We start from the raw sequence: 24,486 nt of genomic DNA, 5'->3' as shown, positions 1-24,486 counted from the left end.
AGAGGATCTTGCTCCCAACCTATCTGTGCTAAAACATCTGTTCAAGGAAAACCAAGAACGTAACATGAAATATAAGAATGGATTAGAAATATATTAATGAACTACTGAGACAAAGGGATAGACTAAAGGATAAAATCCTGTGCAGCGATGTATTTGAAATCTAATTAAAAAGTAATTTACCCACAGCATCAGAAATGAATAACATTTCATGACTTGAGCGTTGTATCATGGATTTAAATAATTTCACAGCGTATTACCAGCACATCAGAGCAGTGAGGTTTGGCATCATTACTGTCCATTAATTGACATTGGAAAGAGCCAAATGATCCAGGGAAATATTACACCTCTTAGACACTAGAGAAGAAAGGAAAATAACAAATAAAGACAGAGAGAAGGAGGAAGAAAAACAGTCTACCTTTCAAAGAGACTTGAATAATGAATCAAGGAGAATCTGACATTCAAAATAATTATATAAACAGATGGCCTGTCTATTTCTCTCGTTTCTTTCCCTCTCGTCACTTCCCAGCTCTGTCACTCACTCAAACTGGCTCTCCTTTGGCTTTGCATGTCCTCTTTTTGCCCCGCTTTTCCCTCGTGCCATGGTGGACTGACCCCAGGACGCTGGACCGATGACTCCATTCACTTTCGTTGGTACAGGCCAGCCTCAATGGAGACACATGAGAGAGGCTCACTGGCCACTAAATCTCACGGCTCAACAGGAGCTTGGGGGGTCTAATCCAGCTAAGCCTCAAGTATTGTGACGCTCCACTCTCAGGCAAGGTCCACCGTTGTAACCGATACCAACGGAATGTCATTAGCAGGACACACTCAAGGTCACGGCGCAGATGTCAGACTAGCTCATTCTAGCAGCCAACATCAGCTAGGGAGGCATGTTCACTGCAGAACGCTCCCACTGAACTCCTTCTAAACACCAATTGCAAAAAATATTTAAGGATTCAATAAATAAATATTTCACTTTAAGCCATTGAAACAAAATGAGGTGCTGATATTAACAGCTTTCTTTATAACAAGTAATGACAGGCATTGTTTCACGGATATCGATATAAACTAATAGAAGCATGTGTGCGGTATCACAGCAACCACACTACACCTGTACTTTCTCTCTCTAACATTAACCCTGTCTAGAGGTTTTACAGCTCTCAAAGAGGGTCATCCAAGTTCAAATGTCTGTATATTTTTACTGTCTTGTGGAGAACCTCCTTTTTTATCTTCGGGACAAAGTATGACAGTTCTTCAGTGAAAGGCAATTGTACAGAAAAAGCAAATACAGTTGAAGGTGAGGAAAAGGAATTAATGACAATGTTTTTTGGCCCAAAACACCTACGGACCAGCAAAACCATCCATTCAAGCCAGCATGTGAGGCATGCCTTGAAGTAACACAGACCTAAGAGTCAGGGGCCACTCACCTCAGAGCTGCTTGGTGTCTATTGTGTGGAGCTCGGGACCTCAGAGTCTCAGGAATAAGAGTGTTGTCTCGGTGGGGCCAATCCCATGCTTTATCCCACCCACCTGGCAGGCGCCACTGGCTCATTGAGGTTCTAGTATCACATCATACCGTATTGAATCACCAGGCATGAGAGAAGACGGAGACTGTGTGAATCCTGTTTACAAAAGAGAGAGAGATGTATGAGTCCCGCTATGACAGCCTTTCTCAAACTAGGGGCTGCTTTGTTTGAAAATGGGGCCGCGAGCGAAACTCTGCAGAAAAACAATAATTGATTCATAGAGACTTGTTTACAAGGGTGACACATTGTCCCATTTTACATCTAGGTAAGGGATTTTGTGCATCAATGTGCAGTAATGTGTCATGAAAGCTAGCATGCCATGATTTGTCCAACATTGGCTAGCTAGCTAACGTCAACTTAGCTTGCCGATGGGGCTGAGCAAGCCGGTCAAACATCACCTGGAGCAAAAGGGAATAGGTACGCGGCAAACCAGTGCAGCATAGAAACATTTGAGGTGTTTGATGAAATCACAGTTACTGATTGTTATTCTATAAAGACAGGACCGGTTAAAAAATAACACCTGCCGATCTTCCCTAATGTTTTCCTGAATTCCCAATTCTGCAGTCTTCTTTGCAATGACAGCACTGAATCATTTGAATGATAGTGTGTATTAGCAGTGAGCAACCCTGCCCAACATCCCTCCTATCCACCCTAGACGGTGCTAAGCCAATTCAAAACGGTCTCAGTGGACTCCTGGTCACTGTGGGCATGCCGTGATCTGGATTAGAACCCAGGTTGCAATGAGGTAGCTGCACAGCAAGGCAGTTTAGTTCACCGCTATGCTACCACAGTAGGTGCCTGTCAGCCAGTGATCTTCTACCTTAAAAAAATTCTCAATAAATCAAGTGTTCCATCTCAGGTTCTAACCACCAAATTAAAAGCAGGACCACCCTGGTCATGAGAACTCAAGGTATTTGTCAGAGAACCCCAATGTATGAGACACCAAAAGCTGCGGCATTCAGGCTTCCAGTTGTCCAGGCAAGGCATGAGAGTAAGAGACCAAGAACATAAGTGGTCGACAAAATCAATGTACAAATCAGTTATTTACTTTACCAAATAAAACAATAATGACCACTGTTTTTACCTCTTCTATAAAAAGCAACAACAATGTGAATAGCCCTAGTCTTGCTATCAAGCAAAGGGTCGAGTAACCTATTTGGTAGACAATTCAAATACTCAAACAAAAATGTAAAAGGAATAACGGAAGAAAAAATCTATTTTTTAAGACTCACTTAGACACGTAAATTGAATCCAAGTCCTATCCAGTCTCTCCATCTGTTAAACCAATGGTTCTCCTTTCTGCCTCTGCCTCTTTTACTCCATTCCAATGCCACCAACGCATCTTTCCTCCCTAAAGGCAATGAATGCATGATCAAGTAGCCTAGCATCTCATCTGACCTATATTCCTACAGCAACACCAGAGACTTGTGTGAAGTTGTCACTGATCCCCACACTTTACCATTTGGCATTTTAATTAATCAATGCTTTCCTGATAACTTCTGACACTCTCCCAGAGATAATACCAGATGCCATATGGCTTCTTTGACTGCCATCCACACTAAATTAGGGCATCTGCCCTATTACCATACGCAAGACATTATAAGATGCACAACATATAGACGCACATGCATTCGGGAAAGAAAAAGAGACAAAGGGGGAAAGAGTGAATGAGCGAACGAGTCAGGGCAAGGCGCATGAAAGAGCTAGAGAGATGTACCTTGGTAGAGGGAGGTACAGCTGGCCACATCTGCATGGCAGACTTTGCAAGTCAGCATTAGGTGTGCTTTAGTACCCTTTAATCTGCTTGAGAATAACAAAACCATACACACAGGCATGCCCTCGTGGTAGCACCACCATCGACAGTCAACGCCATACCCCTGCCACCCGTTCAAAGGTGTAAGAGAGCTAAGCTGATTTTTCTTTGGTGTATATGCCACCAAATATAGAGCTAAAAGAAACAACAATTAGACCCCCCCCCCCAACAAATGGGAATATATCCAAGAGAACTCCCCATATTGCACTGCTCTCCAGCCCCACCCTTTCTTCCCCCCCTGAGGGCATAGCACACACCTATACAAACATTCCCTCTGCTCGTACACTGCTGACCAGGGAGATGGAGGCAGGAGAGAGGCAGGATGGGGGGAGGAGGGTGCCTTCACATCTGCAAGTAATAATCTATAGTATGTGAATGCTTGTGGGTTGGATTAGCGAGCCTGTTGTTTTAAAAGCACAGTAACCCATTTTTGCAGGGAGACGTGGGTCTTAATGGTGGGGCAAGGAGGGAAAGAGACCAGAGGCTGATAATCTTCTTATGCTTTTGCCTTGATTACCAAACCACTGCACTCTGACCCAGATGACCTCCTTCTCACTCGGGCCCAGACACACAGAAATATTCCATAGTTCTTCCTTCATTCAATCAGAAACACATATACAAACTGAAAGACGATTGATGTGTAAAAGAGGTTGTTTCACCTTATATCAGTTGACAGATATGGATCTAGCATGAAGACATTCATGTTTTAGAATTATTAGATTAGCAGGGGTTTATGTCTGGTTAAAATGTATTAAAGGGTGAAAAGGTTAAATACTTAATGCTTAGTATAGTAAGACCTACATAAATGTTGCAATGAACATTTTACAATGTCAACTCAAACAAAGTCAGAGGATAATGAAAACAGAAACTCTTAGTGCCACACTGCTTTTATTTCCCAAACAGTTGATATCAGCATTGAATGTGACGATTGATCTATTATACAAAGATGGGGAAAGTACTGTAACAGTGACATTTTTTGTTTTACTCGCTCTGTATTCCAGCACTTCAGATTTGAAATTATTACAATGAATACGGAGTTAAAAGTACAGGATGTCTAGTTTAAAATGATGGTATTTTTATCTTAATCGGTTTAACTATCTAGAAATGACAGCACCCTTGTACACATTCCGGCAATTTTAGGTTACCAAAAGCATTTTGAACAGTTATTATTTTGAACTGTCTTATTTGCCAGGTGTGTTTGTTTGGGACATTCACAGACTTGTCCTGAAGCTACTCCTGTGTTGTATTGGCTGCGTGCTTAAGGTCGTTGTCTTGTTGGAAATTGAACCTTTACCAAGGTCTGAGGCCCTGAGTACACTTGGCATTGAGGCCAAAGAGTTCAATATTGGTTTCATCAGACCCGAGAATCTTGTTTCTCATGGCCTGAGAGTCCTTTAGGTGCCTTTTGGGAACCTCCAAGCTAGCCGTCGTGTGCCTTTTACTGAGAACTGGCTTCCGTCTGGCCTCTTTACCAGTGTTTGCGGTTCTAAACTCCTTCCATTAAAGAATGATGGAGGTTACACGGTACCATAGCAACCAAGGGGTTTTTCAGAGACAAAAACTGAAAGTGTTCACAGGCAAAGTCAATCACCCGATCTGAATCAGTTTGAGCATGCCTTTCATATGGTAATGGCAACAAAACTCCAAAACAAGCAAGAGTGGAAGATGGAAGCAGTGGAGGCCTGGCGGAGCATCACCAGGGAAGATGCCCAGTGTCTGGTGACGTCTATGGGTTGCAGACTTCAGGCAGTCCCTGCGTGTAAAGGATACTGTACAAACAATTTTTGGGGACAATAATGTTTATCTGACTAAATACTTTTGTTAATCTACAATGGGCAGACAATGTACAAAACATGTTGTCATTTTCTAATTATTATTTACCATAATAAATGAAAATACCCAGCGTTAGTCTGCACATCAACCCCATTTTCATGTTATCAATTCAAAGTGAGGGAAAACAGAGCCAAAAAGAAACCAAAAATGGGTCACTATCCCTTCTTGAGTCCATCATACCTCAGTATTTGTAAAAAAATAAAATAAAAATTATTCTTTATCAAGGATGCCAATCATTTCAGAGGTGGCTGTACCCAGCTCTTGGTAGTAAAAATCTAAAAGAAATACCAAACCAAATCTCTGCTGCTTTGATGGGGAGCCATGGCAACCACACTAAGACGAAAGGGGTAAAGAAAGAGGATGAGATAGAAGAAAAAAAGATGAGACAGGAAGGAAGCCTAGAGCGACAGGGGGTGGGGTTCAAAACTGTTAGCTGTGTATGTTGTGTTTGTGTGCTGTTCTGTTTTTGTTGTGTGTGTGTGTGTGTGTGTCATGCATGGACTCGCGACAACTTGCTATTCCAATGTTTCCATATGACATCTTAAAATAGGACAGGATAACTGCCAGGACTAACAGAAACCAACAGATAGCTGAAAGAAAAATATTCCCCCATATCATTCTACACTCTTTACTTCTGGTGTAAGAGACATTGCTTAAAAATACAAATCAGATTTTAAAGTTAAAGAGATGCGAGTTGGATTTCATAATACATACACCAATGTTAGTCATTTCAATGAGATCCACAGATACACAAGTTGACAGCAGAGATTTGGGTAAACAACCGTATTTATAAAATGTGTATTCACAGACATGCAGTGTCAACACAGCTTTAATCTTACAGGCTCGATATTTAGGCAACAACGAGATGCTCTATAGAGCCAAAATGCTAAATATTGAAATGTGCCTCCTTGCCACCCACCACTGCAAAGTCAAAGTGAATGTGAAATTTGGCAACTCCTTTAAAACACACAATTCAAAATAACATTCACTGTGACATGGTCTGCTCTGCACTGCCCTTGGTGAACAAATCGAGGACGGTAGGGTGTAGTGAACACCCCCTCACTCATCTCTGCCTCTTTGTGAAAATTACGAAATCGTCCTCCACTGTATGTCAGTGCCCATTTCCCACCCTATCCACATTACAGATATATTACTATGCACATATATTTTACACAAGTGTTTAAATATTAGCCAGACTACCGAGCCAATCCCCAGCCTCCCGGGTACAGCTTTGCATAATTTGGGGATAAGGCTCGCTCAGTGTTCTATGTTTCCCTGGCTGTACAACACTGAAGACCAAGTCAACAAAGAGGCTGTGATATTCATAATGTCCCAACTTGTTTTATTCTGAGCCATTTCTGCCAGTGTGTGTTCTGATGTCACCTGTGAGTGACCCATGAACATTAGGGATATGGGGATGGGGAACATAGGGATATGGGTATGGGGAACATAGGGATATAGGGGATGGGGAACATAGGGATATGGGTATGGGGAACATAGGGATATAGGGGATGGGGAACATAGGGATATGGGTATGGGGAACATAGGGATATAGGGGATGGGGAACATAGGGATATAGGGATGAGGAACATAGGGATATAGGGATGGGGAACATAGGGATATAGGGATGAGGAACACAAGGATATAGGGATGAGGAACACAGGGAACATAGGGATATAGGGGATGGGGAACATAGGGATATGGGTATGGGGAACATAGGGATATAGGGGATGGGGAACATAGGGATATAGGGATGAGGAACATAGGGATATAGGGATGGGGAACACAAGGATATAGGGATGAGGAACACAGGGAACATAGGGATATAGGGATGGGGAACATAGGGATAGAGAACATAGGGATATAGGAATGAGGAACATAGGGATATAGGGATGAGGAACACAGGGAACATAGGGAACATAGGGATGAGGAACACAGGGAACATAGGGAACATAGGGATGAGGAACACAGGGAACATAGGGAACATAGGGATATAGGGATGGGGAACATAGGGATATAGGGGATGGGGAACATAGGGATATAGGGGATGGGGAACATAGGGATATAGGGGATGGGGAACATAGGGATATAGGGGATGGGGAACATAGGGATATAGGGGATGGGGAACATAGGGATATAGGGGATGGGGAACATAGGGATATAGAGGATGGGGAACATAGGGATATAGGGGATGGGGAACATAGGGATAAAGGGGATGGGGAACATAGGGATATAGGGGATGGGGAACATAGGGATATAGGGGATGGGGAACATAGGGATATAGGGGATGGGGAACATTTCTTATGACAGAGAAGCAGTATGTAGAGAAGGGTAAGTAAGGAGGACATGAGCAAAATGGAATCAAATCTAAAATGGAGTCTCCATACCAATGTTCAAAAAAGGGGGAAAAAGTGGGTTATTATTGCCAGGGAATCTACAATGGTCAGTGCAGTACAAACAGCATTGCAAACAGCTTTGCCCACCAATCTGTTGCAAAGATGAATCCAAACACAATGAGAGTATGTACTTGTAAAGATGATTCTAGACAATGAGAATATTCACTTACTGGCCACTTTATTAGGTACACCCGAGATAGTTTACAAAACAGTGAAACAGCAGATCATGTGGTATGCAGACATGGTCAAGATGTTTAGTTGTTGTTCGACCAAGAATTAGAATGGAGAAAAGACATGATCTATTTTGACCATGGTATGATTGTTTTCATTAGTGTTATTTTAGCAGCATGATATTATGCTGGCAGCACATTTCTTTATCACAGTAAAAGATATCATTGAAATTTATATGGCAATATAGTTAACAAGCTAGTCTGTAAAAAAGAACAGACACAAACAATTAAACATAAAATGTACAGACTAGATTGCTAACTATATTGGCTTTATAAATTTCAATGATGGCTTTAATTTAGAAAAATATATTCTCAGTTAGCGCTGCTAGTATAATATCCTGCTGCTAGAACAAAGGTAATGAAGCCTTGTACGGCCATCACTAGCCAGATCTACCCGACTCTAGATGGGACCTACCCGACTCTAGATGGGACCTACCTGACTCTAGATGGGACCTTTCCAAAACTACTGTAGGCGGGACCTACCCGACGCTAGACGGGACCTTCCCCGACGCTAGACGGGACCTTCCCCGACGCTAGACGGGACCTTCCCCGACGCTAGACGGGACCTTCCCCGACGCTAGACGGGTCGTATCTGATAGATAGGTGCATGTTCTGTTCCAAATTGCACCTATTTGATCCCTGCTTAAAAGTAGTACACTGTATATAGAATAGGGTGCCATTTGGGAGCTATGATCTCCCTCTCCTCCATCACGTCAGGTTACACATCATCACTAATGTATATTTCAAAGGCTCGGCTTTTATTATTGGTGTCTTTCTCACCCAGGCCTGGAGCAGATGTGCTGCTGTTACATAAGGCTGTACGAAAGAGCAGGGAACCTAAGCTATTTATAGACTGCACTTGTTGTTTGCTGTATGTGCCACTTAACAGACCAACTGCCCTTTTTGTCCTACTTTTATCTAGCAAAAGTGATGAGATACAATATTGGGCTAATCAATTAAATATTCAATTAAAATGACAGAACTAAAAGTTATATTCTATACCTATTTAGCTACAAATCTAAATGGAATTAGAAGGGGAGAAAACATAGAGATAAAAGTTGTGCATTGAAAATGTATTCTAAATTAACTAAATTAACATAGCTAACGTTAGCTCCCTTGCTTTGATCTGAAGGTATATACATATTTTTAGATATTAAATGACTATCTATAATATTAAATTACTTCAGCCAACCCCATGTTACATATATTTATATGGTGTCATTTAAGGCACATAATAGTTTCTGAATTTCTTCCATAAAAGAGAGAACCCTTTCAAAACCAAAGGTTGAAATGAATGCGAGCCTTCATTAGGAAAAGAAAAAACACCATAGGTTTGACTAAACATCACTTGCAACAACAAGTAAATCCACTCACTCCATCAATCCCACTCAGGCCTTAGAGCAGGCAGCTGATGTTTCTGCTGTGGTCGAGGGGCTGGGACAGATCCCTTAAGCAGGATTTGGGGTTTCAGTATGATTAGAAATGAATGGCAGACAAGGGAGAGGAGGAGAGAATATAGAAACCAATCCCAATGGAAGAGGAGCTGGGGTGCCAAGGGCTGAGTAATGGTATAGCATTCATGCTAGTGAGTTTATCAGTGATCAGCAAACTATCAATCTCATTTGACACATTGTACATGTTCCTAATTGTCAAATAACATAAAAATCAAGAAGTTTAAATCAACTAAAGCTGTAATTAAATGTCCTGAAAGAAAGACTCAAGTGTTTTTGCCCCCAAGCACAGTGAAGAGGATGGTTTGAGATCTTTCACAGAAGGAAGATTGCACAAGTTGGTTAAATGTTTTTGTCACCATGCCCACTAAAACAAGGTGGGATTTTCATAAAAACAGGGATGGGCATGGAGTTTTATTTATATCTTCCCACTATAAAGTAAGGTGGAGGATGTGTTCTGGGGCTATTTTGCTTCCAATGGCACTTAGAATCTGGTTGGGTTAGATTTATAGCAAAATCTGTATGCCTCTGCCAAGTAGATCAGGTACATTGTTGGTTCTTCCTATAAGAAGTACTGAATGCGTATTCCATTTTGAAGTACTGAATGCGTATTCCATTTTGAAGTACTGAATGTGTATTCCATTTTGCCACTGTACCATAAAGGCCTGATTGATGGGCCGCTGCAGAGATGTTGTCCTTCTGGCAGGTTCTCTCAGCTCTGCAGAGAAACGTTAAATCTCTGTTACAGTGCCCTTTGGGATCTTCATCCCCTCCCTAACCAAAGCCCTTCTTGATCAGTTACCTACTTTGGCCAGACGGCCAGTACTAGAAAGATTCATGGTGTTTCCAAACTTCTTCCATGTCACAATGATGGAGTCCACAGTGCTAAGGGGAACTTTCACTGCTTTAGCCATTTTTGTAAACTTTGCCAGATTTATGCCTTGACACAAATAACACAAATCCCAGAGGTCTACAGTACCTAGAGTTCCTTGGAGTTCATGGCTTTGTTTTTGCTCTGACATGCACTTTGACATGTCAAAGTGCATGTTAAGATAAACTGTTAAGATAAACTGGTGTGTGACTTTCTTAATGAAGAACCATCAATAGAATTTGCCACAGGTGTATTCCAGTCAAGTTCTAGAAACATCTCAAGGATAATCAAAAGAGACAGAATCCATCTGAGCAAAGAGTCTAAATACTTTGGTAAATACCATATATTATGGCACATATTATAATACCATGTTTTTTATGGCACAAATGAAATAAATGTGACCTCTGTCATTATTTTGCATTCTGTGTAGACTAATTGCAACAAAGAAAAAATTGGATCTATTATACATTCAGTGTATAACAAAATGTTGAGAAAGTGAAGTGTTTTGAATACTTTCCAAAGGCACTGTAAATGTCCATTTATGTGAGTGTTTATATAAAAAGCCTTAGACACCTGAAAGTAGAAAAAAATATGTTTCGAACATTTTTGTAAAATAACCTTTTTAGATTTGATTAATGATTATCTATTGGGTGATTTATTATGTTGTATTTGTAATATTTATTTTTAAACTTGATAACCAAGCATGTGTTTTTTTTTTGTTAGCTTTGTGTGCTCTCTTTTAGTATTCAGATATTGAAGCATTTTTTCTTTAACTCTATGCTCCAAAATTACTGTGCAGTCATTTGACGGTTTTCGTATCTCGGGGATCCAAAAGGATTGGGACTGGGGCAATTGTTTCTGGTTAGTCAGGTGTGTTCTGTCACATTATTTTTGAAGGCATATGATGTCAATGACATGATTTGATTCTAGGTTTTGTGTTTCTATTTGGAGACTGCTATTAGTTTCTGTGAACATGTGGAAGCCATTATGAAAAATCTGAAGAAAAAAAATCAGACACATAGATTAAACCTTAGTTTTACTAGAAACTAAATTTTGGAGAGTCAAAAAAACAAACTGGCAAGCTCAGCAACTGACGACCTGGTAGGTTAAGGGAGACCTGTATAGTAGATGACCAAAGGATGCTAAACAATAATAACTAATAAAACTACCTGGATGGTCAGGAACACTCTCCAGGAAGTAGGCATGGATGTGTCAGCGTCCACCATCCACAGAAGATTTCACAAGCAGAAAAACAGGATGGCCATTTAACAGTTAACTAAATAGTACCTAAGAGTCACTTCAGAGTACTGACAAAAAGGTCTGGTGGACAGATGACAAAATGAATATTGAGACTGATGACAAGAAAGTGCAGAGAAAGAAAAGGCTACTGCCCAAGAACTATAGCATATCACCTAATCTATGATACATGGTGGAGGGGGTGTTTGTCTTCATTGATGATTTAACTTAAACATCTCACCTGCCAAATGATACATGTAGGGAGAAGCTTCCAAATTCACTGGACGCCACTTCCTCTTACAATAAGACCGTGACTTCAATCATACTGCCACATCAACAAGGTAGTCAATCTCCAGATCTACATTTATTTAGACCTGTCTATCATTTGCAGGAAAACAGAGTTAAGGCTATAAAGAATCTATACTTGAAGGTCATAGGAATTGTTTGATTACATATCCACGTTTGGACTTCAGAGCCGCAATAAGAAAAATGCTTCACTGTAAATTAGTGGGTGACCTATAGCATTTTACTTTCAGATTGTTCCTCACCAGGAAAGTAGTCTACTGGCCAAAACTGTAATCCATGGTCAGGTTTTCTTTAAACAGCCATAGCAATTTTCAGCAAACTGCTAGCTAAAAGCCTATGCAATGTACTTGTGTACAGTTTCTCATGAACCATAGGCATTTTTCAAGATGTGGAACCATCTAAAAAATAAAGGGAAATATGCTACAGCCTGTGTGAGTGCCTCCAAGAGACCCCAGAACAAAGCCATATACTAATGCAGCAAACTGATAGACAGTACAGTTCAACCACAGATCAGTGAGCTTAATCCCCCTTAACATCAAATAAATCATTGCACAACACTAAAACCCTCTTGACCCACTCAAATTCTGTTCTCTCCGCTCTGCTAAAAGAGCACGTTTACACCACAATAGTTTCATTTGCACGACCGAGGCTTGATGCCAGATGTGTCTGCGATAAAAATAATGTGCCGTAAACGGGTGAAAATGTCACGTGTTGCACGTCACCTTCCGAACTTACGTAGGACACACTGGCGACAGATACCCCGCAGCTACTGAGATCTTAAGACGACGTCTTGCTGAATGTTTATTGGAGTGGAATGAATGGGGATGTAGCAACTCTGGTTCTGTAGGTCCTCCCAGGTCCATAAACCGAATCAGAAAAGAGAAATGGACGCATGTGTGGCGCCCTATGGCGCAGCTAGAGTTTTTTGTTGCAAGTGTGAATGGAAAAAGTTATTTAAATCTTAGGTTTATGTTTATTTTATTTATTTTTTTATATTTTTTTCACAACTATTGATGTAGTCCAAATAGGAGGCAAATAAATCTCTCCAAGAATCCGAAAACATTCTTAAAACAAAGAAAGAATATCTGATGAGCGGGGGCAGATTTGGTTGGGGTGAATCTATTAGCAGAACAGAATGAGTAATTCCCTTTTAATGCTCTTTAAGATGTTTCATAGAGTAGTGAGAGAATAGGCTTGTAAAATAAAGTGAAACACCAATTACTTTTTATCTGCACACTGACAAATTGCACAGCACTAAGCCATGAAGGGGTGGGTGCACTTTAGTGCTCACTCCAGATGTTCCTCATATAATGTAGTGCAAGAGCCCCAGCCCCAACCACACTTACATCATCAAAGTGAGACAAAATCAAAGGAACTTACATTTAATTGCTTCCTCATTTTTTCAAACTCTCATACCTTGACCGTTTGGGTGGTGACAAGCTATAGGGTGATGCTCAGAAATGCCACAACATGAGTATGTGACTGTCTACTACCTGGATTTAAAAGTAACCAAATTAAGTAATAATCTTGATTTTCAGATATACCTGTAATCTAATTAAAATATTTTAGTATTAGCAATGGATTATACTTACAATTTTTGTAATCTGTTTCTCCACAACAAGTTTATTTATATAGCACAATTCATACATTGAAGCAATTCAATGTGCTTTACAAAGAAAAAGAACAAATATAAAAATACAATAACATAAAAATAAATACTAGATTGAAAACATCATCTTAATATTAGAAAATAGAACAACATCATAATAATAGAAAATATAAAAAGAATAAAAACAGGATAAAAACATAGGAAGCTGTAAGGCTAAACAGTGTGGTTAAGTTTAAGTGCTCAGTCATATGCACGTGAATAGAGAATTGTTTTTAACCTGGATTTAAAAAGTGATACATTTGTGGCACGTCTAAGTTCTTCTGGTAGTTTATTCCAGTTGTGTGCAGCATAAGTGCTAAACGCAGCTTGACCATGTTTAGTTTGGACTCTGGCCTCTACTAGCTGACCTATGTTCATGGATCTAAGAGCCCTGCTCGGTTTATATTCTTCAAACATATCAGAAATGTATTCGGGTCCTAAACCATTCAGAGATTTATAAACTAAAAGCACCACTTTAAAATCTATTCTGTAACTGACTGGAAGCCAATGCAGAAATGTCAGAACCGGAGTGATGTGCTCTGTTCTCTTGGTCCTGATTAACATTGTAGCAGCAGCATTCTGAATGAGCTGCAGCTGTTTTACAGTCTTTTTGGGGAGTCCAGTTAAGAGACCATTACACTAGTCAACCCTACTAGAGATAAAAACATGGATGAGCTTCTCTTGGTCTTTTTGGGACACCAAGTCTTTGATTCTGGCTATATTTTTTAGATGATAGAATGCTGTTTTGGTGACCACTTTGATATAACTGTTGAGATCATCAGAACACCAAGATTACGCACTTGATCCCTGGTTTTAAGGGCCCGAGAATCCAGCTCTTTACTTATACTTGTTCTTTTACTTTTGTTGCCAAACACAATACTTTTTTATCTTGATTTAATTGTTGACAATTTTTGGTTCATCCAGGTATTTACGTGCTCTATACAGTGACACAGAGAGTCTATTGAGCTGTTGTCAAACGGTTCGAGAGACAAATCATAAGTTAGGCTTATAACAATCTCATGACAACTGATATCAAAAATACCATAATTGTCACAGCCTTACATAACAGTTTATGATAGAAGAACCAAATCTAGTTTTGAAGCAGGTCAGGTTTAAACCTTGAGCTGTGTTACATGCATCTGAAATGTCGCACAACGTCCAACACCAACAGGGCCGGCCCTGGACATTCTGGTGCCCCTAGGCAAAACAAAAACAACACAGCCGATCAGGGGCACCGGAGGGCTGGAGGGAGGCAGCCAGTTGTCAGGCTGGAGGGAGGTAGCCAATTGTCAAAATGCCACCTTAAATTCAAGTGCAGCCATAGGTGGCTGCCTAATTTGCCTAATGGGAGGGCCAATTACGGTTTAGTTGAGTTCAGAACCCTTCAAGGCTACAGGAAGGGTTACCTATGGGTTTAGAGGTGTAATTTTTCCCTGTGCCCCCTGAATCTGATGTGATGATGTGATGTCTTACCTAGGTACCAAATGGGTAAATCTCCCAATGTCTGAGACAAACAGTGTTTGATTCTGGAAATTGTCCTCTCAAATCCCTAAAAGCTGGATACAATTAATTGTGTTCCCACTATACCGGTTGTCTACGTGGTTGGTGCTGGAAGAAATCTGAGGCTAAATATCCACTATTATTACTATTATTACTAAATTAGCATTGCCAGTTCAGCCAGGAAACCATAGTGGTAAATGTGGCGATGCATCAGTTGATATCAGAGCACTCCTATAACAATACGAGATTTCATACCTGTCTACTTATCCGTAAAGTTACTCACGTAGTCTGATATGCAGATGGTCGTACTAGCATTGTGTGCAAATCCACCCACCACCCTTGCCTCTACCTGTAGGGTTCTGTGTTTCCCTTTCATCAGAATCAGAAAGTGGGTTTTTTGCAGAAAGTATGTTTCAAAACAAACAAGGAATTTGTTCTGGCTGTTGGTGCAAAAAAGTATACAAAGATGTACACAAACATTGTCATGGGGATTGGTACTGTGTACCTTGCTCATTGCCTATGGGGATTGGTACTGTGTACCTTGCTCACTGCCTATGGGGATTGTTACTGTGTACCTTGCTCACTGCCTATGGGGATTGGTACTGTGTACCTTGCTCACTGCCTATGGGGATTGTTACTGTGTCCCTTGCTCATTGCCTATGGAGATTGTTACTGTGTACCTTGCTCACTGCCTATGGGGATTGTTACTATGTACCTTGCTCATTGCCTATGGGGATTGGTACTGTGTACCCTGCTCATTGCCTATGGGGATTGGAACTGTGTACCTTGCTCATTGCCTATGGGGATTGCCATTAATAATATTACGGTGATGTTCTTGTTGATATTATCATAAACATGAGCAATGAGTTATCCTAGAAGAGCAGAACAAGACACTGTATTCACATTGCTGGGCACTGTACTGCAATAAATGTTTTAACTAATATGTGGCATTTTCTGTATGAACTAGTATTAGGGGCAAGTGTAAAATGAGTTATAAAGACAGCAGTAGGACTTTTACGTACTTTTATTTTAGCCACTGTGGTTTATTTCCAGGACCAAATCTGAACCAATCACTGCTGTTTATAAGTGCATGATCTATGTGTAGAATCACTATCTGCAGATAAATATTTAATTAAAAGTTTGAAAGCCAGTGGGTTTGATTACATGGGTCATATACTGGCATATATATGACATTGTTCACATAAGAACCCATTTTGTCTCGACAGCAAACAAGTGTGGCCTACAGTGGCCGAGGGTGACAGTGGTCAAAGCTGATGCCTCTGGTGCCCATGTGTGGTGAGGGTATTTCATCTATTCTACTCCTCTTTCAGTGAAAGCTGTCCTTTATCTTTCACCACCTTGCTGCTCAGTAAAGCAGAAAATGCCTGATAAAAATCAGAGGTAGATTTTACCGAACAAAACCATTTTTGTAAAACCAAGTCAGAGTTAATCTTTAAAATCAATGTGTTTTGTTTTCTATTTTTATTGTGGAATTGCCCATGGCAGATGTAAAGGTTTTATATCAAACTATCAGGAGACATTGTTATAAACAGCCACATCAGCAGTGACTCAAAATATCATAGGCACTAATGAATGTGGTGATGTCAGAAGCAGTTGGAGTCATTGCTGCTGACACACATAATGGTCCTATTGGACCAAGAACTGTAGGCTCAAGTAAATATTTGAATAGGCTCACAAGGTGCTGCCAATGCCCAGAATATACTGTAGCCATTTACTGTACAGAACAAGCTATCCAAACCAAAACAACTATTCTGAAAAAGAAAGGATGATGATTTCAAGATGTGTGCATGTATGCTAGCTAATTACGTTAACTCATTCTTTATCATCTTGAGTTAAGGAAGGATAAATGTTAGCAGGATTTGCTAGTAACAAAACTAAGACACCACAGACGGTACTTAAATAAAAATGTAAAAAACGCTGATCTGTAATCGTACCTTTTTTAATTTAGTACAGCCACCGCCATTGACTTGGGTCTTACGATTCTCACAAAAATGAACTTTAGAATACTAACTGGGCACTTTGCAGCCGACACTTCTAGAGCAACAATAGCAAGTGCATACAAAGCAAACACATATGTAATCAAAACCAATCGCAACGTAATGGATTGCTCATTATTGGTAATGTCTGTTCTTTATTGTTATAGCTACGTTCCAGAACTCTAAAGCCTGAATGAGGCATGTTAACAGTTACTCTCCCGCAATGTTCATTAATCCAGTACAGGTTTGTAATAAGCATATCTATATCCTTGAAATCTTCAGATAACATCATTAACAGAATTGTGACGAGTTTTGGTGTAATTTAGATGTGTTGTCTAAGGTTAAAGGCTGAGTAAAATGCACATTATCTTGCCATTCAAAGTTAATGAAGCTACACTTGCTGACTAGTTTTCAATATAAATCTGTGAGAGAAAACGGCAATCACGATATTTTTATGTAAGCAATATTAAATGTCATTGATAGCAACCGAAATAGTGTTGGCAACGTAACATGGGCCTAACCTACGTTAGGATCAGAATGTCGTTACTGTAACATAATATAATTGTTCTATTGGCCCGTATGGGAATCAAACCTATCACCCTGGCGTTGCAAGCGCCACTCAAATATGTGCTTTCAGTGAAAAAAGCAGTTGGGAGACTAAACTGCGGGATACTAGCTAAGATTCTATTTAGGAAAAGGTTGCATGGTTGTATTTTCATTAAAAGTATGGTGTTTTTAGAACTCACATTTTTCAAAAGTTGCACCCACTGAGGAAAGGACGTTGAAAAAACGTCTGTCAACTTAATTTGCTCAGTTGACAGTGAGTTATTCAATGTTGTTGCTAGCAAATCCTGCTAACACTGATAATTTTTCAACTCAAGATCGGAGCTAGCTGCATACAGATAAACTCGAGAATGACTGTATAGTATTCATAGTTGAGGCAAGGACGCACGGTTAATGAGAAATCCTTAAGATTCAGACTACATGGCTGGTTTGAGATGTTTCGCCTGTGTTGTCCTTCATGTTCTGTAGCATAAGAGTAGAAGCTTATCAAGTTTTTATCATTGGAACATTATGTTTCTTAATGGGGAAAAAAATGGTAAAGCGCTTCTATTTATTTGTATTCTGATATTTTGGCAGATCTTTAGAAATGTCTAATTCATAACATGTTTTAATTTGTGATATTATCTATATCGCGGTCTGAGCGCGATCAATCTTGTTCGCTGAGTAACCGGTTTCCTGCTCACGTTTAAAGCCAATGCACGCAGCGACATGAACGTCACATAATAACAGTTAATGAATGGTTCATTGTGTTTACATAGAGCCACGTACTAATCACCGCCAACTACATTGGAATATCATTAGCCTACACACCTATGAACATAGCGTCCCCATGAATGTTTGCAACGTTCTTCACATTAAATATCCAGTCTAAGGTTTGTCCCATGCAGTCACCACACTACTCGTATGCATTTTTCCAGAAAGCACAACGGTGATGAAAATAACATTCACTTACCTACAGCAGAAAATGGTGCATAGGTAGAAAAACGGCTAGTCATGTAGCCCCACCGTTAAACCGTGCAGGTCTAAAAATACTCATTTAAGTCGATTGAGACCCGGTGCTGTTTAAAAAAAAAGCTGCATTCCTTCTTTCCTCAGGCAGAGAAAGCTTGAAAAAAGACCACGACTATCCGAGGTCTTTCTGCATTTGGAAGCCGTCGTCGTCAGGAAATGTGATGTCATGGCTTTAAATTGCTCTCGCCTCCAAGCACGCTCATTGGGGCTGCCAATGTTTGTGTGGTCCTTACTTATTTTTAAAAAACAAAACAAATCTAACTCCGTTATTTGGTACGGTAGGCCCACATACGTTGATACCGTTATGTTGTTTATGAATGAGTTTTATTCTATATATTTACGTTTTTACATTGAAGTCATTTAGCATACGCTTTTATCCAGGGCGATTTACAGTAAGTGCATACATTTTAAGAAAGCTACGGTAAACATCCACACAGCTTAGCAGTGAGTAAATTCAGTTTACCTACTACCACAATACACTTCAATATAGAATACAATAGGCTATACATGTATTATAACAAAGTATACTTTACTATTGTGTGACACTACACTACGAAACACTATAATTAAACAATAAGGCATGAGGAGGTGTGGTAATATAGTATAATATAGTGTATTTTCCAATACTTACATATTCTATAATGTATTTGCAAGCCAATACTAATATTGTACTGTATGTACTATGTATATTTTCAAATACTGTACTATGAGTACTTGCAAATGCTATAAAGTTACTACTACTTTTCACTGCACATATCCAATAATATATTCCACTACATCTAATCTTCAGACACATGAACGGTATATGAAGTATTATAGAAGTACATGAAGTGATGGTGTGAATGGTTTGATAATGGTGATCTTTACATAATCTTTACATAAATTTTGTATCATGTACGTTATGGATATGCTCATGCCTAGGGAGTTTGTTATTTCCTCACATCTCTTGAATGGGGGGAGATGGGATGGTCTTTTTATTATGGCTAGTCAGAGCCCAGTCTTATCTTACCTATGCAATAACATGATACACATTCCAACCAAGCATTCTTTTAATCTCCAGATAGTAACTAATATATAAGTATACGTGTCTAATCAACCCCAAGGGACATGCTTTCACGTCAAATGTTAACAACAGTTCAAAGTAACCTTGGGCATATTAGGCAATATGCCCAAATTAAAACTATATACACTCACCTAAAGGATTATTAGGAACACCTGTTAAATTTCTCATTAATGCAATTATCTAATCAACCAATCACATGGCAGTTGCTTCAATGCATTTAGGGGTGTGGTCCTGGTCAACACAATCTCCTGAACTCCAAACTGAATGTCAGAATGGGAAAGAAAGGTGATTTAAGCATTTTTGAGCGTGGCATGGTTGTTGGTGCCAGACGGGCCGGTCTGAGTATTTCACAATCTGCTCAGTTACTGGGATTTTCACGCACAACCATTTCTAGGGTTTACAAAGAATGGTGTGAAAAGGGAAAAACATCCAGTATGCGGGAGTCCTGTGGGCGAAAATGCCTTGTTGATGCTAGAGGTCAGAGGAGAATGGGCCGACTGATTCAAGCTGATAGAAGAGCAACATTGACTGAAATAACCACTCGTTAAAACCGAGGTATGCAGCAAAGCATTTGTGAAGTCACAACACGCACAACCTTGAGGCGGATGGGCTACAACAGCAGAAGACCCCACCGGGTACCACTCATCTCCATTACCAATAGAAAAAAGAGGCTACAATTTGCACGAGCTCACCAAAATTGGACAGTTGATGACTGGAAGAATGTTGCTCTGATGAGTCTCGATTTCTGTTGAGACATTCAGATGGTAGAGTCAGAATTTGGCGTAAACAGAATGAGAACATGGATCCATTATGCCTTGTTACCACTGTGCAGGCTGGTGGTGGTGGTGTAATGGTGTGGGGGATGTTTCCTTGGCACACTTTAGGCCCCTTAGTGCCAATTGGGCATTGTTTAAATGCCACGGCCTACATGAGCATTGTTTCTGACCATGTCCATCCCTTAATGACCACCATGTACCCATCCTCTGATGGCTACTTCCAGCAGGATAATGCACCAGGTCACAAAGCTTGAATCATTTCAAATTGGTGTCTTGAACATTACAATGAGTTCACTGTACTGAAATGGCCCCCACAGTCACCAGATCTCAACCCAATAGAGCATCTTTGGGATGTGGTGGAACGGGAGCTTCGTGCCCTGGATGTGCATCCCACAAATCTCCATCAACTGCAAGATGCTATCCTATCAATATGGGCCAACATTTCTAAAGAATGCTTTCAGCACCTTGTTGAATCAAAGCCACGTAGAATTAAGGCAGTTCTGAAGGCGAAAGTGGGTCAAACACAGTATTAGTATGGTGTTCCTAATAATCCTTTAGGAGAGTGTATATGCCTTGGATGTTTTTGTTCAGAAGGCGCCCTCACGTGGCGTAAAATGGAATAGGCTATGGCTCTGCAATGTCGCGTCACAGTAGATCTCAATTGTAATAATATTAAATATTTAGAAAATCTGTCAGCGTTGACTTTAGCCTTTAGTGTTTTGTAAACACATTTTCTTTTGCTCAACGAAGCACAGCCAATCTCAAATATTATTTAAAGTCAGGTAATGCATTTTAGTGAGGTTGTCTCTCTCAGTATATGATGTGAATGGGGGTTTATGTGATTTCCAGAAGTAGGACGGATAACATGGTGCTGGGAGACTGATTCCGTAAACAGGATGCAGATACACGGTATTCTGGCTTAGTCTCAGGGTGACAGGGCTGAAACTTACCCCTGTCTGAGAGCTAAAAATACTTGACCCCAGGAAGTTAGGGCATTGTGCTACTACACTGCATTCCATTGTCCTGACATATGCAAAAATATGGTGGACATCTGAAGTTAACCACAGTTAAATATTGTTAAGGATAGTCAAAATCATTGTAGGCGACAGTGGCCTGTTAAACAAAACCAAAGCATGGATTGTTGTCCTATATGAAGTTGTCCATAGGCTTACAGGGTAAGGAAACAAATGTAATGTTTTGTATTTTATTTGGATATATATTCTTTTTATGTAAGCTAGAGGTTCCTTTTGGCCAATGCTTTGAGTTGAGAATGTTAACTCAATAGTAAAGTCATAGTATCCTATCAGCTATGAAAGGAAGAAAATGTCTTATTCTTATATGGCAACCATATTGCAAGATATTTTTCACCAGGCATTTTATGCTTTATTGGACAGGAAAGTGGGGAAAGACAGAGGTGAGAGTTTTTGATAAAAAAGCAGAAGATCAGATTTGAACTCACCCTGCAGTGGTATATGTGCACCACAAAACCGCAACTTAGATCACTGGACGACCCTAGGCCACTGAAGCCCATGCTTTAAAGTAAAATCCAGAATATGTACTGTTGCTGATAATAATTATATGGAGCATTTTTGCTTGTGGTTAATTACGACTAATAAAATATTACCCACTCACCCTGGAGCTCCCAAATGGTGAAGTTGGCAAAGTGACTGCAGCTTTGCCATTGCAGTCAGAAGTACAAATCCTGGTTATGGCGTGCCTGGGGGCCGTGAAATCAACTTGATGTTAAAAGAAAAATAATTAATAAGCATTGATAATCTTTTCTACACTCACCCTGGAGCTCCCAAATGGTGAAGTTGGCAAAGTGACTGCAGCTTTGCCATTGCAGTCAGAAGTACAAATCCTGGTTATGGCGTGCCTGGGGGCCGTGAAATCAACTTGATGTTAAAAGAAAAATAATTAATAAGCATTGATAATCTTTTCTACACAGGTCTATACATTCTCTCTCTATATATACAGTATCTCACAAAAGTGAGTACACCCCTCACACTTTTGTAAATATTTGATTATATTATATATATCATGTGACTGACATTTTCACTTAGGGGTGTACTTACTTTTGTTGCCAGCAGTTTAAACATTAATGGCTGTGTGTTGAGTTATTTTGAGGGGACAGCAAATTTACACTGTTATACAAGCTGTACACTCACTACTTTAGATTGTAGCAAAGTGTCATTTCTTCAGTGTTGTCACATAAAAATATATACTCAAATATTTACAAAAATGTGAGGGGTGTACTCACTTTTGTAAGATACTGTATGTGTGTGTGCGTGTGTGTGCACTTGTGTGTGCACTTGTGTGTGCACGTGTGTGTGTGTGTGTATACAGTGCCTCAAAGTGTTCAGACATCTGACAAATTCTCTCATATAATTTAATTACAATTTTCAATAAATATTAATGCTTAGCCCTACTTTGCATTTGCACTCCAACTGTTCAAGTCATATATGCTCCTCAGGCCTTGGGAGAATATATGTTTTATTATCTTCACAAATGACAAGCTCCTCATCATCCTATCATATTTCCATGGCTTGACAGAGGTCAGCTGACCCCGACCATCCTACAGATATTGTGAATCACTTACCTGTTGATAAAAGCTTAATGTGAGAAGCTAATCCCTTACAAAACATCCAACAGGAATCTGTCAGGAATTGGAAGTTCTTTTGGATATTGTACAGAATTTTGGGTCCACGTTCCTGTAGGAAAAGCCCCGCAGGTTATACCACAGGATTTTGGGGGCCATTTTTCATGTATGACAACTTATATTATTCCTTTCTTCCTGACTCTGTCATCCTTATTTTGCCAGAATGACTGAACGGGAATCAGAATGTGTCAGATGAGAAATATTTTTCAGTCCTCAGTTGTCTCGTGTTGGTGATCATGTGTCCACTTGAAGCAGCTTCTTGGTTTTAGTTGGTAGAAGTTGAACTCAGTATGGTCTTCTGCTGCTTAGGCCAACCATGGACCAATTACATTTTAGTTTGGGGATGCTGTTCTGCGCACCACTGTTGTACAGCACCATTTTCACTATTACTACGCCTGCTTGTGGCTTGACTGTTAGCTTGCATGATTCCTGTCATTCTCCTTCAACTTCTGTCATCAACAAGCTGTTTTTGCTGACAGGACTGCCACAGACTGGATGTTTTTTGGTTTGTTGCTCCATTCTCAGTAAACCCTAGACACTTGTGTTTGAATAGCCAGGAAGATGGCTATTTCTGCGATACTGTGCACCGATTAGGTCATCCATTTTGCCCAATCTCCTGTTCAATGGAACAGTAACTGAATGCATCAATGCATATCCGCCCATTTTTTATAACTGGCCACGGCCTGGTGACTCATTGTTTGTACACTGTAAAAATAAAATGACTCAAAACGCAATGATTATCTAATGAAACCCTAAAAAGAAATGCGCCCAACATTTGATGTGGTGTCTGAATATAAACCCCAGTGTAAGTCCTACAATACACAGAAATGGTTTTAAAACAGAGCAGAGGCACTCCGAAACACCCAAATGCTTTTATACTTATGCAGTTGTGAAAGATAGAAGAGTTTTTGCTGAAGTGGCAGTGGGCTGTATTCATACCCATGCTGCAGTAGTGCCTATTCTAGAAAGGTAGAATGAAAGATTTCATGTTGCTCAAAATGTAAGTAATATTTAAGTGGATAATCAACAATAAATAGTTGAAGACTGTGATTGCCTTGCATATGCCTTTTTATCTTGCTATATGTTTCTGCTTCAAGTATTGTGGGTAACAATCCATTTGTAAATATTAGAATTCTCTTACACAATGTTTTAAGCATGTTTTAGGAAAGAAAGAAAATACATTCATGTAATGTAATATCATGTAAAATTATCAGGCAAAATTGTGTTTAATGATAAATACAGCCTACCCTAATCCCATCTTTCCTTGATGTTTATAGTAGATAATACAGCAGTGTTGGCCATGGTAAGTCATTTTGGAGGATTTAAAACAGTTCTGAAGGTCAAGCACGTTGAGTATCATCAAGGACCTTTCCTGCAGGAGTCTTCTTTTGTCAATTTTGGAGGATTCCTGCAGGACACATGTACAATTAATTCACAAAGGTTCAAATTCCTAGTGATTTCCGGTATACATTTTTATGGTTAATTATGGCATAGTTTTGAAGATTTCCTCAATTATTTTCAAACATTCAGTCAGTAAATAAATACGAACTAGTAGAAACATGGTCACTGCTTGAAGAAAATGTATATAGCTAACACCAGTGGAGCA

At 39.8% G+C, this 24,486-nt stretch overlaps 1 protein-coding gene across 9 annotated transcripts in view; it reads right to left on the bottom strand.

The window, feature by feature from the left end:
- Nucleotides 1-18,558, bottom strand: part of LOC105016953 (nck-associated protein 5-like) — a 70,328-nt gene extending 51,770 nt beyond the window's left edge. For 5 of the 9 annotated variants that reach the window (XM_013138268.4, XM_034287284.1, XM_029114060.2 and 2 more), the window contains exons 1-2: nt 18,324-18,558; nt 1,428-1,622 (exon numbers count right to left, since the gene is read on the bottom strand). The gene's annotated coding sequence lies outside the window, so the exon portion shown is untranslated. Of the gene's footprint in view, nt 1-539; nt 814-1,427; nt 1,623-2,758; nt 2,775-18,323 lie in introns of those variants that run through there. The other 4 variants (XM_034287282.1, XM_029114054.2, XM_029114057.2 and 1 more) reach the window with 4 other exon arrangements.
- Nucleotides 18,559-24,486: the final 5,928 nt, after the last annotated feature.

The sequence above is a fragment of the Esox lucius genome, chromosome 17 (genome assembly GCF_011004845.1).
Source record: "Esox lucius isolate fEsoLuc1 chromosome 17, fEsoLuc1.pri, whole genome shotgun sequence".
NCBI classification, from domain to species: domain Eukaryota; kingdom Metazoa; phylum Chordata; class Actinopteri; order Esociformes; family Esocidae; genus Esox; species Esox lucius.
Note: the sequence above shows the minus strand (reverse complement) of the source record. Positions and strands in the feature narration are given on the sequence as shown.